This window comes from Mastomys coucha, unplaced genomic scaffold, assembly GCF_008632895.1.
Source record: "Mastomys coucha isolate ucsf_1 unplaced genomic scaffold, UCSF_Mcou_1 pScaffold14, whole genome shotgun sequence".
Classification (NCBI taxonomy): domain Eukaryota; kingdom Metazoa; phylum Chordata; class Mammalia; order Rodentia; family Muridae; genus Mastomys; species Mastomys coucha.
The window spans coordinates 80,950,890-80,970,497 of record NW_022196896.1 but is presented as its reverse complement, the minus strand read 5'-3'; the positions used below and the strand labels follow the sequence as shown (position 1 = coordinate 80,970,497).

Below are 19,608 nucleotides of genomic sequence, written 5' to 3'. Positions count from 1 at the left end.
TGTTGGCCAGTGCCCAACAGCGCCCAACACTCCATGGACGTGAGCTGTGACAAAGGCATACCTGCTATCTGTGTAGATGTTAATTTTCTTGCTGGCCCCAAGTTCCAAGGCTTTGGTGAGGGCAATTAGCTATGCTTTCTGCACTGGTGTGCCAGGGGTAGAAGTTCAACCCAGATGACGTTTGGGCCATCCACCATGGCAGCACCCACTCGTCTCTGAACTTCACGGAGAAAACTACTCCTATCTGTAAACCAGGTAGCCTTGGCTCCAAGCAGAGGTCGGTCAGAGAGGTCTTTCCATTCAAAAGCTAATATTCTTGACTTTGGGGTGCCAATGGGGAGGCAGAAGAAAGCATCTTTCAAGTCTAAGACCATGTACCAGATTCTGGAAGGTGGCAAAGAACTCAACTGGATGTAGGGGTTAGGCACAGTAAGGTGAATGTCAGCCACTCAGCAGTTTACCTCTCCTAAGTCCTGGTCTGGGTGGTAATCGTTAGTGCCCAGCTTCTTAACTGGCAGGAGCATTGTATTCCAGGCCAAATGGCACTTACACAACACCCCAAACTGGAAGAACCTGGAGATGTGTGGCTTAATTTTTTCTCCTGCCTCTCAAGACATAAGGTATTGTCTGAGAGACACTGAGGTAACCTGAGTCTTGAGTTCTACCACCACAGAGGGATGACATTTTGTTTTACCCATCCCTGCCACTTCTGCCCAGGCTGATGGGAATATTTCCAACCACCAAGTCAAGTCCTGGTTCTGAGAAAAGGTGTTTTCAAATAATTTATACTCATTATCTAGTCTGGTAGTCAGAACACGTATGGGCTCTCTTTTGGGGCCAGTTAGTTGTGGTCCATCAGGCAGGAAGTGTATCTCTGGCCCCATCTTGGAAAGTAAGTCTCTCCCCAACAGAGGGTAGAGACAGCCAGGGATGACCATAAATGAATGGGATACCTGGCCCATTCCTAGGCCCACTATTCTTTGGGTAGTCCATGAATACATGTTAGTGCCAGTGGCTCCTTGGACCCAAGATTTTTTTCTTGGAATTGGGGCCACTGGCTTCCAGGATGACCAAGTGTTGTCCACCAGTTCTGTGTCCACCAAGAACCGAGTGGGTTTCCCTTCTACTCTCGGAGTTGCCCCGCGTCTGGGAAAGGGGTTCAAACCTCACCTACCCTAATCACTGTCTTTGCCCAGGGCTAATACCTTCACTGTTTGAGGGTGCTTTTCCCAAGGCCTGGGATTTCCCACCCCTGGCTTCCATTTGTTGGGGCACTCTTGGGCCCAGTGGCCCCTCTCATGGCAATCTGTGCACTGGTTCTTTTCAAGAGCTTTTCTGTCTCTCTTTGGTTGGAGTCTCCTTTCTCTGCTTTCCCTAACTAGTATACCCAAGAGTCTCTGTAAATTCCTTCCCTGTCACTTTTCTTTTCTTTTCTTTTTTTTGTCTCCCTTTCATCTTCTTCCTTTCTCTTTCTTTGCTCCTTCTCCTCCACTGTCTCCCTGTTGTAATAGACTTTCTCAGCAACCAACACTAAATCCCTCACCAACTTATCCTGTAGTCCCTCTAGCCTCTGAAGCTTTTTCCTGATATTTCTACTAGCCTGGTCTATAAAAGCCATAGTCACAGTAGCTTTGTGATCATCACTGCTGGGATCATAGGGTGTATACTGACAGAGTGCCTCCGTTAGTCACTCTAGAAAGGCTGTGGGCGACTCGTCTGGTCCCTGCTTAACCGTGGTCACCTTGGTCAAATGTGTGGGGCCCCCTTGAGACTTGCCAACAGAGCCCGGTGGTAGACTTTCAGGTGCCCCTTACCTTCTGCTATATTAAAATCCTAAGTCAGGGGAAACCCCCTGTCAATAACAGCCTGGACAATCGATGGTGCCCAGTATCTGAGGGAACATCTTGTCTTTTCTGGCTTCCTGCACTATCCTCTTTCATCTTTGGTCATGATCTTTTGAGGGCTGCCTCCTATGGTTTATCTTTGCTATTGTGGTGCTCATGTACTAAGATGGCCAGGCTGACTCCATGACAGGCTTCAAATTGACAATTCAGGACTAAGCAAGTGCAGGCAAGTCCAGGCCTCAGAAGCTGCCCTGCCACCTGGCCTGAAGCAAGGACAATGGCTCAGCAGCAGCTTCTGTTCTTTCCCACCAATAGTTTCCAGCCTCACACCCTGGTAATGGAATGTCCCTAGAGATAGAATAAAATAAAGGTCACCTATTCCAGAATCCCCTAGTGTGCTTTAAATCAGGTCTGCTAGCTCACTTGGTTGTCTCTCTATTTTGGTAATGGTAGACCCCAGCATGCTAGACTTCTGTAGAATAAAACACTTTTTGGGTTTACATACTATTTGAGTCTGGGGTATCATTCTTTGGTGAATCATGGACCCTTACATTTGGGGGCTCATCCTGGGATTGCTGGAGACCCCCTGACTCAAATAGTGGAGGAAGTCTGGGCACCTGGTTGTCTTTTATCTTGTCCATCTCTGTGTTTCTGTTTTGGATTTAATCTGGAAGCCAAGAGGGACAAAGCAGATGCATGCTCCCAACCTCCTATCAGAAGCTGGATAACTTGTTAGTTCTCAACTGGATTCTGAACTGGCTCTGGGTTTATAGGCCTCCCATATCCAGGGAGGAAGACTGTCTGAGACAGGCTTTTGGTTTTGTTTTCCCAGGAATGTCTTTCTATGTCTGTCTGTGTGTATTTTGTCTGTGCTTTCTGTTTTCTTTACACATTTTTCCTTGATTCCTAGGATGGAACAGGCACAAAGCACCCCACTGGGCTTGTCCTGAACCATTTTAAGGACTTTTTTCAAGTTGTAAAAGACTTGGATCTGGTTGTTCATCCCAGCAAACTAACCATCTTTTGCAGGAATGAATGGCTCACCTATAAAGTAGGATGACCTGAGGAGAGGACTTTCCATCTCCTCATCATTTATAGGGTGAAGGTTTAGTGCCATATACAACCATGAGACAATACCTGGTCAAGAAGCCCCTGTTGGGATGAGACCATTTATTGTTACGGGACTCACCACTCCCCACCCTTCTTCTTCTAGAGAAGGCCAGCCTCAGCCTCATGACTTGCTCCCCCTTTCTGCTTCCCAGAAGGATCCCTGTTCCCCTCTTTATGTTCCTGCTCCTGCTGCCACTGTCCCTGCCCAGCCAGCACAGGCAGAGGGAGAAGCAGCCCTACTCCCCTGACTCTCTGACTCCACTAGAAGTCTACCACACACACAGGTTTGTACCGCCCAGAGGGCCAACTCTACGGCCTTACCCCTCTGGACTATGAGACCCACCCCCCCGCAGATGCTCAGGGGAGGTGGTTCATGACATATGTGTCCTTTGGACCCTCAGGTTGTATGGCAGACTTAGGGTTGGTCATACTTATTTCAAATTGTCTGTAGCATCTCTGGAATAACCCGTTGGTCGAGTTTTTATTTGAGTAAGTGGTTACTTTATTTGGTTACTTTTGTTTTGTTTCTTTGCTCTCGGAAGCCATTACGTTTCCGTAGCATCGCACACTTTCAGTCTTCCAGTGCTGTACGTAGGGATGAATCCTTTTCCTGCCTAAAATCCATTTTATGCTGTGCCTAGAATCCTCTGGAGATAACCATATCAAACTTGTTTCAACTTCACTAAGGATTAAAATGCCACTTATGACTCAGCTCCTCACCCCATGATACACACCTTCAAGGTCCTTTTGTTTGTTCATTTGTATTTATCTTTAAATAGTTAAACCAATTTAAACCAATATCTGACCACATCCTCCTGCTGAATAGAGGCAAAGTTCAGACTCATTGCGGTGTGTGTTTTATTGCCATAGTTCTGTGCAGAGTCATCAAGTTGTAAAAGTAACTTTGATTGTTGTCTGGAGGCTTACTGCTCCATCTGCTAACCTAGTCCTGGAAGCTTCTAGCCTCTGTACAATCTAATCTAGGCCTAGAATGTTTTCAGCCTCTGAGACTTACTGCTGAATAAGTTCACCCCTTCCTAGTTCTTCCTGATCTGGCTAGTTGATTTAACTCAGCTGCTCTGGTTCAAACTCCCCTTCAAGCAATTGATTCAGTCTGGCTTTTCTTAGCTTTTCCTGAATTGTTCTGGTTGGCCTCACACTAACTTTGGTAATATGTGCTAATCTGGCTCCTTCTCTGGCTTGTTCTATCTTCACCTGTGTCTAACTAGTTCTCTCTCTCTCTCTCTCTCTCTCTCTCTCTCTCTCTCTCTCTCTCTCTCTCTCTGTGTGTGTGTGTGTGTGTGTGTGTGTCTGTCTGTCTGTTTGTCTCTTTCTGTCTCTCTCTGTCTCTCTCTGCCCCCCTCTCTAACCTATCTCTATCACTATCACTAATTAGAAAATTTTGATATAACCTTTAATTTCTTCCATGTGGGAAGTCAGTTTGAAGGCTTAGCCAACAAAAGAACAAAAGCTTCCATTTCTGAAGCAAGCTATCCTCCATTGTTGCCCCATTCCAACATTAAAGTTCTAGCCTGACTTAAATTTAAACACATTTATCTTGATCAATACACTTTATACAGTTACCCCTCCCCCCATTCTCTTTCAGATAAGTCCAGCTCTCATCAACCCCAGGGAACAAAAGGCAAGCTAGAGAAGAGAGTGTTTTTTTCTTTCCCTGGTTTGTTACTTTCTCCTTGCTGAGGGAGATACCTGCCATGAACAATTTAAAAAGTTGATATTTATTTTCGGCTCCTGGTTTCAGAGGTTTCAGCTCCTGAGTAGCTGGCTCTGTTGCCATTGTGTTTATGACCAAGCAAAAATATCTTGACAGAAGAACATGGCCAAGGAAAGTGGCTCAACTCATGGCAGCCAGAAAACAAAGAGACGTAAAGAAGGAGTCAGAGCCAAGACACATTCTTCAGCAGCAGCCCCAAGGGTCTCCTTCCTGAATTCAGACCCCATCTATAGTCCGACCACCTCCCAATAGTCTATCTATTCAAATTTTAAATCCATCAATGGCCTAAAACAATGATCAAGCCAGAGTCCTCACAATCCAATCATTTGTGGAAATGTCCTCACATGTACAGGTTGAGGTATGGCTTACAAACCTTCTGGTTAGCTCTAAATTCCAGTAAGTTGGCAAGATAACCCATCGCAGGAGATAACTCATTAGCATATGTTTTCAGATAAATGGTTTTTTAAAAATGGCTTAACCTTATAATTATTTTAACATCTAACAATAAGATAAAATTAACATTCTATTGAATTGGGGTCATGATAAACTAGTCAAACATCTTCATCTCTAAATGGTCCTATTTGGCTATAGAATTTATATTCTGTTGATAAAACATTCACAAAACTAGCTTAGAAATGGAGATGTCTATCAACCATTATTTCTCTTTCTGATTTCGTTCATATAAAGCAATTGACTTTTGCATTAACTTTGTATCCTATTTTGTTACTGAATTCTCTTATTTTTAGTAATGTGTCCAGCTTATGTTTTCCAATTATATAATCATATTTTTTAAAGAGATAGATTTTTTTTCCTTTTTTGAGCTCTTGTAAGGTTAAGTGCTTTTTAGATGCAGTTATGCCAGCTCCAACTCTGGTTCCCAGTGTTACACAAGGATTGGCATGTGGTCATCTTTTCCTACTGTTGGTAATGTTTTCCCATTAGATAAGAAGTTGACATTTGGGCTGAAGTATCTTTCAATTTTTTTCTTTTACGTGAAAGGGTGTTGAGTTTTATTAAATGCCCTTTTTAGCATTTATGAAAGCAATTACCTAGTTTTATTATCTTTGGTTTTATTAACACAGTGACTTTTTAGCTGATACCCAACTGTAGAACCTCTCATATTCTTGGGTTATACTTGTAATACTGTCCTGTTTGGTCCTCTTTGGTGATGTTCAGAATTTATTGGCCTGTAGCCTTTTAATTACAATTATTTGTTAGTATACAAGTTCATTTGTATCACTGAGAATATTCTTCATTCCAATGGCAGCTTCTCCCTAGAAGACTGTCTGACCCCTCTTCAAGAATATATCTTGACCTAACAACTTGCTCAATTAATTAAGTGATAGAGAAGAAACCATTTGGCTTAATTATATGTTAGTTGCTATTTGTGGCGGGGAGGGGGTAAATTAATTATAAATATTATTTTTTTATATTACAAAAAATTTTTGTTACAGGCATGATCATCAGTTGATTTTGAAACAAAGTATAAAAGAATTATGCTTCTTTAAAGTAAAGAAAAGTTAATCATGTAAAAACATTTTCCTTTCTGTTATGTTAATTAAAACTAAGAGGTAGGGCAAGTGCCATTGCATATCTTTAAACAGATTATGGACCTTTTCAATTGTCTCTAAGTTAAAGACACTTATTGCCATCCCTGATATCAAACTCCAAGCCCTATTGAGTGATGTGTCTCCAACCTCTAGTGATCTTAAAGTGCCACTGTGGCTCAGGTGGTCACTCCCAGTTGGTGGGTGGTTTGCACAGTACATGGAGTTACTCTCCCCAAATCCCATCACCAAACCATCAACCTACAGTTTATCCCTTCTGTCCTGGGAATTAGCTTGGAAATTCTAGTGGAAAGATTAGGGAACTAGCGAGATGGGATCTCTTCGGGTTTTGGAGCACAGCAAAGTGGGAGAAAATCAGGCTAAGTTAGAATTTGGAGCACAAGCTATCAGAGAAGCAGTGTGGTTACTTGTATTGGGTTTCATATTCCTGCACGTGCTTCATTTGATGCATAATTAAAAGCTAATGAGTTACCTTAAACTAGAAACAAATTTGCCACGCAGTCTGACTTGCAGGCAGATTGTGCTCCAAATGTTCATTTGGAGATCGAGAACTTCATTCTCATCAAATCAGGAAGAAAGGGCATGTGCAATAAAATACAGTTCTGATTATATATAATTACAAAAATAGCACTCGAAAGTAATTGCCAAGGTAGGAGAGAGGCTTTCATGGCACGAGCCTGTACCTTTTGAATTTTGTGCCAAGTACATGTGATATTTATTCTCCCTGAAAGGTTTGTTTTATTTTAAAATGTTAGCAGTAACTGCTAAGTATATATATATATTTGGAACATCTTTCCAGTGTGAAACTGAATATATATTGTTTTTTTAAATTCTGGCCTCTTTCCCTCTTCTGCTGTTGAACTTAAATGTCTGGTTATGGCAACAAACTTGAAATGGTATCTATCACTGTATAAGACTTGCACACATTGGTTCTCTCCCAGTAAAAAACAAGTGTGCCATCGTGAGGTAGCCTGTTTTGCTAACTATAGAATGAACTTCTTTCTTTACCCTCTGGTGGGCTCTGTTTTCCCATGTAAAGCGATATCAAGTAGTATAACTCTCTCAACTTTTCTATCTAGCTACTAACCAGGCCTAATGCTGCCAAGCTTCCAAGATTAAACAAGACCAGACACATTCAGGGTGGCTTTGCCATAGACTCTCTTGGCTTCTCTGGAAAGTCTTGCCAGACTATGAGTATAGATAGGATCAGGAATGAGAGCCCCATTTTGTTCCCTTCCTTGTCTTGGGGACCAGTTGATTATTAGAAGCATTAATCTCTCCAATCTTGGATGCCCAGGTAAATAGCCAGCCTGACTGGGAATGTCAGTCTAATTTTGAAGGTCAATATTGATAGAACTAGGTGGTGGATCCCAACAAAATCCCACCAGGCAGCAGGTCTCATATGGAATGTTTATTGGACAGGAAAAATAGAGGCAGCCTTTGGGAGAGCAAGGAAAGAAGAGAGAAGGACAGAGAGACTGTGGCTTTTACTGGGCCCCCATGAGCAAAGGGACAAACACAGGAGTGACACTGTCGCTGTCTCATCACTGGGTCTCTTGAGCACTGGCTGTAAAGATGCCTATTGATGTGCCTGATTGGCCAACAACATAAACCATCAAGCAGCTGCTGTATCGGCAACCAAAATATGTCCACCTGAATCTCTCCAGATCATTTCAAGACTCAACAGGGAAAAAAAAAAAGGAAGCAGATAGTATATATTAACAAGTATGTGTCACCTGCTAGATCTTCAGTGATTTAGGGAGAAGAAAATTAGGGAGAAGATGACTCAGTCATTAGAGAGCTCACCGCACTAACTTGAGTTCAGATCCTCAGTCCCCACATGTAAAGTCAAGCATGGCAGCAGGGGCCTGTGATTCCAGCACTGAGAGGTAGAGACTAGAGGACCCTGGAGCTTTCTGGCCAACCAGTGAGCTCCTGGCTCAGTGAATGACAACGTCTCAAAAACAGAGTGGAGCGGGGAAGTGGTGGTGCCTGCCTTTAATCCCAGCACTTGGGAGGCAAAGGCAGGCAGATTTCTTAGTTCGAGGCCAACCTGGTCTACAGAGTGAGTTCCAGGACAGCCAGGGCTACACAGAGAAACCCATCTTGAAAAACAAATAAACAAACAAGCAAGCAAGCAAAAACAAACAAACAAACAAAAAACAAAAAACAAAAAACAGAGTGGAAAGTGATGAGAAAGATAGCCAACATCAATCTCTGGCCTCCACTCATGTGTACACATGGCCTGCACATGCAGACACACACTAGGGAAGAAAAAGACTGACTATGTAATTTAAAACCTTTGGTAATTTGAAAAACTGTTAAAATGAGGCAAGTCTAGTATCAGCCTAACGTCCTGTGGATCGCTCATTCATCCTTCTCTGGTTTTGTCTCTTTTACTATTGCCTGGCTCCAGCTACAACCTTATTTCCATATTTACTTTGTTCCTCCCTACTCCATTCAAGCATTTAATTAATTTCCACATGCCAAATTAAGACTGTAGCACTCTGAGATGACTAACACAAAGTATGGTGGGAGTGACAACAGCACACATTGCTAGTGTGTGTTGTGCAGCTAAGTTCAGTCCCAGAGAAGCAGGCAGGAAATTGAAATTGTGGAAGCATCTGCACTGGATTTTTTTTTTTTAAATTCTCTCATATATTAATCCCAACTATAGTTTCCCCTCCCTTCTCTGCCCTCCCTCCCTCCCTCCCTCTCACCTCCTCTCTCCCTCAGCTCCACCCACCTCTGCCTACCCTCAGAAAAAGAGCAGGCCTTCCAGGGACACCAACCAAAATATGGCAAAACAAGCTACAGTAAGACCAGGCATATCCCATTACATCAGGGCTGGACGAGGGAACCCAGTCGGAGGGACAGGGTCCCATAAGCAGGCAAAAGAATACCTTAATCATCACCAGAGAGAGCAGACAGATTCCATCCAGCAACTGGTAGGAGCAGAAGCAAAGTGTCAGAGCCCAGCATTAGTCAGTGAGACAGGCTGGGCTGACTCCATGACAGGCTTTAAGTTGGCAGTTCCAGAGACAAGGCCTAAATCTCTGTTTCCAAGAACTGGACAAGTCCAGGCAAGTCCAGGCACCACCACCTGGCCTGAGGGAAGGACAACGCATCAGCAGCAGTTTCCAGACTTCCTCAGCATCAGTTTCTTGCCCCCCACACCCTAGCAATGGTTCTGGGCTGTCCCTAGAAATAGAGCCAACAGATTTAGATAGAGGTCACCTACCCCTCCCTGGAATTCCCCTAATGTGCTTTAAATTGGGCCTCTGAGCTCACTGGGGCACCTCCATCTTGGAAGATGGTAGACCCCAGCATGCTGGACTTCTGCAGAATAAAACACTCTTTGCTTTTGTATACTAATTGAGTCCGGGGTATCATTCTTCAGTGAATTATGGATCCTTACAGCAGAGCTCTGGGAGGTCTGCAGAGGAGGAGGAGGAAGGATTGCAGGAACAGAGGAGTCGGGGACAGCACAAGAATAAGACCCATAGAATCAATTGTCTGGGGGCTGGCAGACATTGGGGAGCCTGTTGAGGTCTGACTTAGGTCCTTTGCATATATGTGCTGTATAGTTTTATGTCAACCTGACACATGCTAATGTCACCTAAGAAGAAGGAACTCAGATTCAGAAAATTCATCCTTAAGGTTGAGTTGTAGGCAAGCCTATAAGGTGTTTCTTTCATTGGTAGAGGGAGTGGAGGGGCAGCCCATTGTGGGTGGGGCCACTCCTATGCTGGTAGTCCTTGGTTCTGTAAGAAAGCAGGCTGAGCAAGCCATGAAGAACAAGCCAGTAAGCAGCACTTCTCACTCCTCTAAGGCCTCTGCATCAGCTCCTGACTCCAGGCCTCTGCCCTGACTTCTTTTGATGATGAACTGTGATGTGGAAGCAGTGACAACACCAAGGAACATCCAAGTGTGATGTGATGATATCTAATCTGCCCAGGGCAAATCACAGAAAGCTCCTTCAAGATGCAAGCCTGAGAAGCATCTGTTTTTTTTAAAAGGAAAAATAAATAAATTTGTGAGACAATTTACATTCTTTCTTATTGCTGCTTTCATCTGTTGTCAGAATCTACTCCTCATGCCACCATATGCACAAAACCATTTCTGTCCGGGCACTTCTTTGGAAGCTTTGTGTCTGTCTAGCCCAACTGTGACCCAGAGTGGTAAGTGAATGACCACCTCCAGGGCCAACTCAACCAGTGGTGGCAAAGTCAGGAAGTGCGCAGCTTCTGGCTCTTCTGAAGAGTCTGGTAGGCATTCTGGCTACTGCTTGGAGGTTCCTAACAATTTAAGCCTCTACTGCCCATAGCAAAGATATCTCGAACACAGCTAATTGTACTAATCTCTATGAGTCTCTTTTCTTCCCTGCCTCACAATGCTGCTTCCTACGGTCAACTAGAAAATATTCTATCTGCTCCCAAATCTCCTCCATATGCTCTATGTCTAAGAAAGTCCAAACGAAAACAATAGTCGTGCAGAAATAAAAAGAAACGGGCCCTCTGAACGGAGCATGAATTCTGTTACAAAAGCGACCCCTTATATCAATCATACCTGCTGGCAGTGTCTCAATAATTTACAATCTCTATTGGCTTTTTACTTTGAAAAGATCTTTTGGGGTGAAATGCTTCCTCTCTACAGAAGAGAGTAACCTTTAGTATAAATATATGATTTAAAGATTGAAGTGGGCACCCAAGCTTAAGAAACTGAATAAAACCACTGCTTTATAAACTCCTTATATGTCCACCCCTTCCATCCTCAAAGGTGCATTTTGTGTTGCTTGTTTCATTATAACAAAACACTATATAATATTGTCTTAGTTAGGGTTTTAATGCCGTGAACAGACACCATGACCAAGGCAACTCTTGTAAGAACATTTAATTGGGGCTGGCTTACAGGTTCAGAGGTTTAGTCCATTATCATCAAGGAGGGAGCATGACAATGCTCAGGCTGGGATGGTACACTCAGGAGGAGGTGAGATTCAGCAACACCTTCCAAAGGCAAACAGAAAAAGACTGGCTTCCAGGCAGCTAGGATGAGGGTGTTAAAGCCCACACCCACAGTGACATACTTCCTCCAACAAGGCCACACCTACTCCAACAAGGTTACACCTCCAAATAGTGCCACTCCCTCGGCCAATAATATTCAAACCATCACAAATATTAACGTAAGTAGGTCTCTCTAATGTTATATAGCTTTGTCCTTTCTGTTTTTCTTCTTGGTTCTCTTCATGTCATAGGTAGCTTCAGTTGTCAGCTTGACACACCTGGGAAGAGGAAACCTCAAACAAGGAACTCCAACCATTTGTTTGGTGTGTGTTCATATCTGTAGGGCATTTTCTCGTTTGCTAGTTGGTGTAGGTAGAGAGTCTCAGTCTAGGTTGGATAATGTTATCCTTTGACAGGTGGGCCTGGGGCTAGAAACATGCCAGTAAGCAGTATTTCCACCATGGTTTCTGCTTCAAGCTCCCACCTTGAATTCCTGCCTTGGTGTCCCATGATATAATGTTATCTGCAAGTTGAAATGAGGCATTTTTTTTTTTTACTCCAAGTTGGTTTTGGTCAGTGTTTTATCACAGTCACAAAAAGCAAACTTGAGCACTGAATACCAGTCTTCTGATCTCCCTACGGCAGTTTATTTTCACTGTAGCCTGGTGCAGAAACATAAGACTCTAGCCATTATATTATTGATGGGCATACAGGTTGCTAGTACCTGTTATTTTGTAGTAATGGATGTTCTATGAGCATCTTTGCACATCTTCTAGAGTGTGTGCACAAACCACAAATGCTGCACAGTGTGGAAAAACTGGGTTATATATATGTGCATGATCAACTTCAACATGTGATACCACGCCATTGCACTGATTACCATGCCAGCAGAAACTGTGTGACCACTCCCATTTTGCTACATCATCTCTAATATTTGGTGGTGTCTGACTTCTTTTGCTAATATGGGAGGGGTTTAATTGTGTTCCACGGATTGCCATTGGCTCCCCTTTTCTATGATTACTGAAAAAATTTACCTAAAATTTTATTCCATTTGTGGTGGTTTCTGTGACACTGATGGGTTTTTGTTATCCATGCACATCACCTCCCTTTTATTTAGATTTTTGTTAATTTATTTCAACAAAGTTGCCTTTCCCATACAGAGCTCCTGTATCTGTTGCCAATACTATTTTTACTAGGTACTTTCTATTTTTGGAAATGCAATTCAACTTTTACATGTTAGATTTGGGAATTGGCAATTTTATAAAATTGTAAGTCCAAAAGTTTGTCTGGAGATCTCCTAAATTCTCCACACAGAAAATTGTATTGTGTGCAAACTGCACCTTTTTCTTATTCCTTTTGCTTCTGTTTATCTTCCTTTTAAAAATCTTCTCACCATGGCTAATATCTCTGGTTAGTATGGTAAGCATCTATGTCATAAAATAGAGAATGGAATAAAAGCCATGATTGTTTTTGTCTTATTTCTGATCTTCAAGAGGACATACCAGTAAATATATGGTCTGCTAAAAATATTTTGTAGAGTAGTATGTCAGAGTAAGCCAGTTCCCCATAGTCATAATTTACAAAGAATTTCATGACTAGGAAATTGGATTTTATTTAAAATGTTCTACATCTATCTATATAATTATATATGTGACCCTAACCTGTTAAAGTAACACATATATTTGTAATTTTAAAATATTAATCATATAGATCTCTCCTGAACTATTAAAGTAAAACATATATTTATAATGCTAAATAAATCTTGTATTTTGGAGGAAAACACCTAGAAGAAGCGTATCTTCTTTGATTTTTTTTCAACAGTGGTAGACTCCTTCATTGTTTATAATTTTTGCTTCCATATTTGCAGCTGAGGTTGATTTTGCTCTTTGCAGTCTTTTTTTTTTTTAAATCTGGGTATTTAATCTCACAATGGGCCTTATCCTCTGAAAATATGCAAGTATTGAAGTTATGATCATTAAATTATCTTTATTAATTTTTGCCTGCATCATATGTCATGCATTGACATAATTATAACTCTTCATGAGGACTGAAGTTTTTCTCTCATTGAGTTTAGTGTGTGTAAGGGGTGGTTCTGATGCTCTGATTGGGAAATCTGCATGTGAACCCAGAAGGTCCTGTTCCCCAACTGGTTTTTGATCAATTAATCTTTACTGCTAGTGGCCAATGAATTGGGCAGGACAGGCAGGACTTCTAGTTTTCCCAGAAGGCAGGCTAGCGGATGAAAGGGAGGAGAAAAAGTTTCCCCATGCTTTGGAAGAAAAAGAGCCACCAGCCATGTGAGATCTAGGGTGGAGTGGCCATTGGCCTGGGGTAGATTAGAGACCAACTGAGCTGAGGGCTGATTTAGAGTACTGAGCTAGACCTAAATAAAGGTAACTGAGCGACTAAAGTTGAGGGCAGATTTAGAGTGCTGAGCTGGGAGTGAAAAGAAGGGCGCAATAGTCAAGGAAGTCTTAGAAGAGCCTGGCCATTGAGCTAAAGCAATATAAAAACTAAGCTAGTGTGTGTGTGTGTGTGTGTGTGTGTGTGTGTGTGTGTGTGTGTGTGTATCTTTCATCCACAGATCCAGGGAACCTGGGTGGGGCTGGTAGTGAGGTCTGCCTGGAGCTTAAGGTGGGGTAGTTGAAACTACACACTACAAGTGTGTTTCATGTTGCTGAATACTGAACATACATTTTTATCCCCTCATGTTATGGTTTTCATTTGTTATCCTTTGCATTTGAATGTAAGCTAAAAATACTCCTGAAAGGTTTTCTGGGACCAATGCCCTGTTGGGGATAAATTTTAAATTTTTCTTGAGTTTTATTAAGATGATTCAGCTTTCCTCTTTCTTACTGAGAAATTTTATAGATTGTTATTTTCCAGGACCCCATCTATTTCATATAATTTTCAAGTCTAAGCTATAAACTTGTTCATTAAACATTTGAGAGAATGTTAGGCATTGTATATTTGCTCTCTGAATCAGCCTTACATTTTTAAAGTTAGTTTTTCAATTTTTAAAAAAGATTAATTAATTTATAAATTTATTAATTAATTTATTTATTATGTGAAGTATACTGTTGATGTCTTCAGACACACCAGAAGAGAGTGTCAGATTCCATTACAGATGGTTGTGAACCACCATGAGGTTGCTGGGAACTGAACTCAGGATCTCTGTAAGAGTAGTCAGTGCTCTTAAACTGCTCAGCCATCTCTCCACCCTCCCAATTTTTAAATTTTTAAAACTGTATTTATTCATTCACTTACTTACATGGAGAGGGGCAGAGGGCAAAGGTCACTTATGACAGACAGTTCTCTCCTTCCACCATGTGTGTCCCAGAGGTTGAACTCAGATCACCAGGTTTGGTGGTAAGCACCTCTACTTACTGAGCCAACTTGCTGGTCCCATAAAGTGTACTTTTTAATGGCTTTGTTGATATATTGATATTTTGACAGATGACAAACCACAAAGTTTTAAAGTGTTTAAGTTTTGACAGATGCATATACCCATAAAACCATCACCATAGTTAAGGTAGCAAATATATACCCATTACCTCTAATGTTTCTCTCATGTTCTCTTATAGGCCACTTAAGAGTACTCTAGAGAACTGTGGGTTTCTGTACTGGCTAATGGGATCATTAGTCCTGCCCTTATGTAAACACTGGGGCATTGCTGGGGAGAAACAACTTCTCAACAAGGTAAAGAACTTGCTAGACTCTGCCTTGTCCCCACCCTTCAGCCATCCGCTGGAAACACTCAAGATGATAGTAGCTTAGGGGTACCCATGGCCTTTTCTCTTCTTAAGAATCACTGTCCTTCAGTCTGATGTCCAGTGTCTTGCAAATTGGATTTTTGTCTATGTTTATCTTTAAATGAATGTTAACTGTTCTGGGCTTGTGTGATTAATCATTTCAAGAAACCAATATTTGATGACCTTTCCTATTATATATTTTTTCAGTTCTATTAATTTATACTCTTTATTTTTTATTATTCGTTATTAATTCTGATTTTCCAGTAATATGATGTCACATGTTCATTTTCCTGGGTGAGCACTGAGCCACAGTCCTCAGGCTGTTTTTCCACTCTTGATGTTTAAGTAATTTCTAAACTATATCTTCACCTCTTTTTTGATCCATGAATTTCTAGAAAAATTGTAAATATCTAAATAAAATTTCCTAGGCTTTATTACTAATTTCTAACTTATACTCATAGAAAGTAATCCTTAAGATACTATTGTCAGATAATAATAACACATACATGCACATACATACGCACACACATACACACACACATGCACACACATACACACACATATACACACACAAACACATATACACATACATACACAGAGAGAGAGAATATATAGTTTATAATACTGTATATTGTATGATACTGTATATTGGTAGCAGTTATAATACTCACGGTTCCATCACCACAATCAGATAACAAAGGCACTCATTGCCATCAGATTTCTCTTTATCATCTTTACCCAATACTATTCACTCAAAGGATTGGCTCATGTAGATGACTGTTAAGATAATGTTGTCTAATAGTAACTGAAAACTCAGACTTGAAATATGTCAGATAATAGAACAATTTTGTAAGTCACTTAACTTCAGAGCCACTGAATTCAGTCGCTCCAAGGCACTGTCAAGGTCTGAGTGTTGTTATCCCCCACTGTCTTTCCATCTTCTAGGCTAGGTGCTCTTCTAGTTGTATATGGTGGTAGCTATCCTCTATCCCAGTTTACATGCAGATATAAAGATTCCCAACAGTGTTCTCTTAAGATCAAGGAAAGAGTTTATGTGTGTTCCCAATAGATAAGATGTCATCTTATTTCAGTCATCTAGACTTGTGTCCCTTGCCTTCATACTATGCCATTCAAGACTATGGAATATCAATCACACCATCATTTCACAAGCTGGAGCTGGGACTGACCCTACCCAGAAGTAAACTAAACCATTTTATGAAAAAGGAGGTTCAGCTCACAGAGAAAGAAGGAAAGGATGAGATATTTGCAGTATGAAAGCCATTCAAAAAACTCTATCAAAAGAAGAACCATTAAACAAACAAACAAACAAACAAAAACAAAACCCCAACCATAAGACCCCACAGCTCATTGTATGTGCTGAGGTCTTTGGGACTTATGTAATGGAACCATGTAAGAAAGAGCTTGTCTTCTTAAGTGATGGGTTCTGAATCTACCAAGGGCAAGAATTTGCATCCCCTTAAGAAGTGATAGCATATAAATTCATCTTAAATACATAGCCCATGGTGTTCTCTCATGATACCGTCAAGGGAAATTATTAATCAAGTCATTTCTCAACCTTAAGTACATCCTCTAACAGAAAAGAACTGAACTTGGTCATTTATTTCAGCTTTATTGAAATATTAGTCTCCTTCCAAATTAATTATCTTTATTGAGTTTTTAGATAGTAAAAAATTGCATTCCATTCTATCAGCTGGCTCCAGCTTTTCATCAAATTAAAGGGCAGAAGCCTTACTTCCCTTGAAACACTTTTTGCACCATGCTATAAATGCAAGAGACTGCATAATATAGCAATTGCAAAGTAATTAATTCACCCTGGGAACCTCTGAAGCTATCTTTCTCCCTCTCTGGTATCCACTGCAGGGAATACTCTGAGATTAAACATTTCTATAAAGGCAATGTATATCCTTGTTCTTTTGTCTATAAATCATCTCTCATGGGGTGAAGTGGTTTCCATCTAAGTGGAGAGGATGAAAGTGGCAGGAATGTTGTCTTGGCTTCACTCCTAACATTCAGTTTTCAAAAGATGATAGACAAAAGTGGATAGGTAAATGGGACTCACCCAAACATAGCAGAGAGACGGCTGGGCTGCCAAAAGAAGTGCCTGTTCTACTTCCAACACGCTTGGTACTGTGCTAAATCCTCTGTAAGTGTCTAATCTTCCAACAACCTCTGTGGATTGATACAATATTACCCCAGTCGTGGGTTGGCCTCATGCTGCTTGTGTTCCAATGCTAATTTGGGGCCTCCAAGACTGGTTGCCCCAGAGACTAGAGACTACTTATGTAAGAAGCTGGGTGAGCCTGCCCCCAAATTATTTCTGTTTGGTAAATAAAAATGCCAACAGCTAATGGCTGGGCAGAAGAGAGATAGGTGGGGTTTAGGTTTTGTAGGCTTGGGGTTGGAGGGAGGAAGACAAAAAGGAAGAAAAAAAGTTCAGGAGGGGGAAGGAGAAGCTGCCATGGGTTAGGAGTCAAGAAAACATGGCCCTGTGGGCTGGCTGATTGGAGTTAAGAGCAGCCCAGATGAACCATAGTAAGTAATAACTCCGTGTTACCGATGGGAAAGTAGACTCTAACAGCCAATGGGAAAGTAGACTCTTTTTTTTTTTTGGGGGGGGGGGTTTCGAGACAGGGTTTCTCTGTGTAGTCCTGGCTGTCCTGGAACTCACTCTGTAGACCAGGCTGGCCTCGAACTCAGAAATCCGCCTGCCTCTAACAGCATAGAGAGTAGTACTTGCCCAGTTCTTGTGTTATTTAAGGCTTATTGTAAATATAAAGGCTGTGTGTGTGTTTCATCTTAAGTTCTAGGAACTTAAATGGTTTAAAGCAGTGTAAAAGCTCCATATTGGGATTTTTAAATAATTACTACAACATACCCCAGTATCACAGATAAAGAAAACAGGGTCTAGAAACGTTAAGTAACTTGGCCAGAAGAACTCAATAATACTAGAAAGTGATGTTGCCAGATTTGGTCTGAAGCTTCACCACTACCTTAAGGCAAATATAATAGCTAATATCCACCTGAATTTAAGTAATTTTTCAAGTCTCTTCTATAGTTCTTGACTTGGACCTTCGTTTTTACATACTTGAAAAGATCAAAAGATACAGAACCAATCATTAATATCTTACTCCTCCTTAATGCTAGAGCCATGGCTCTCACAGTGTTATCTTCAAGTCAGAACCTCTGCGAATGGTCACAGAGCTTTTCAAGTGGTTCTGTTAATAGTATACTCTAGCAGGCATGGTTAACTGCCTTGACCTTGTCACACAACATTGTGATCTACAAAGTCCCTGCTAGAGAAGTTAGTTACATCAAGTTACACATACACAAAATCCCACCCAAAGCTCTCATAATGTTTTAGGTAAGTTTATGATTTTGTGTTGGGCCACACTTAGCCACATGCAGCCTGTGGGCCATGGATTGAATATGTTCACAAGAGAGCATCTGGCCATACTGTAGCCCTCCTCCAGCTATTGCACCCTCAAGTCAGGGATAGCTGTGGCCTATGCAGCAGTCACCACTTAGCCTGGCTCTGGTTCCCTGGAGCTCGTCTGTTGGCAGAGTTCTGTTGAGTTTGGAGTCCTTGCTGCCGAAGACTTAAGGATTTCTGCAGCAGACAGTTATTGTGACCGTTTCTTTTTTGCCTTCAGTTTTACACAACTTGTTTTTGTCCCTTGTCCCTTTTTTCCTGAGCATACTGTGCTCTGCATGACACATTGTCCCAATGCCTTTTCTTTCCTGCACATTCTAATAGTGGGATTAATTACTCCTCAGGAAAATGTCATCTTGTTTAAAAAAAAAAAAAGGGTTCACTTCTTGGCAGTATGAAAAGGAAGATACTGCTGTTAAAAGCAATTCCTAAAAATTAAAAAATACCTTTTCGAAATACTTTTCTTTCCTAAAATCAAGAATCATTGGATTTCTCAGTGAAAGTGCCTAGAGGATGCGATTACTTATAATGTATGTATGTGTAACCAGTATGGGAAATGATGTTTCCAAAGGCCATCACTCATGTTTAAAATCTTGTGGTAAAATATTTATACCAAAAAAATCCATCACATTTATCATACTTTTAGTGTACAGATCCATGTTATTTAATAAATACCCAGTTGTGCAACTGTCCCAGCCTTCCATCTGTGTATCTCTCCTCAATTTCTAGAACTGAAACTCTGACCCTATTAAGCAATAACTCTATTCCCTCTCCCCCAACTCCTGCTCCCCCCAATCACAATCTAGTGCTATAGGAATGGAGCTGAGTCCTCAGGGACACCTACCTGCTGACGTTTTCCAGGTTCCAAGGACTGTACCAAGTATACAGTAGTAGGAATAGGAAAATGGTTTACATAACATTTCTTAAGGAAAATAGAAATAGGAACGGTTTATAGAGAAAGCCACTCTCTAGAATGGGAGAGGGTATGAGGTGAAGAAAGGCATTCACACAGGAGGCTCTGGAAGCTTTATAGGTTACATAGTATCCACCTCTTCTAGGTCTGTGTCATTGGGATTTTTCACTGCTCGTTCTGCTTCTGCAAGAAGCCCAGTGACTCACTGCAATGAACATTTGCAAGTGAAGAT

At 41.3% G+C, this 19,608-nt stretch overlaps 1 pseudogene; it reads right to left on the bottom strand.

Annotated features, from left to right (window-relative positions):
• Positions 1-125: 125 nt before the first annotated feature.
• On the bottom strand, positions 126-5,107 carry LOC116089441 (annotated as a pseudogene).
• Positions 5,108-19,608: the final 14,501 nt, after the last annotated feature.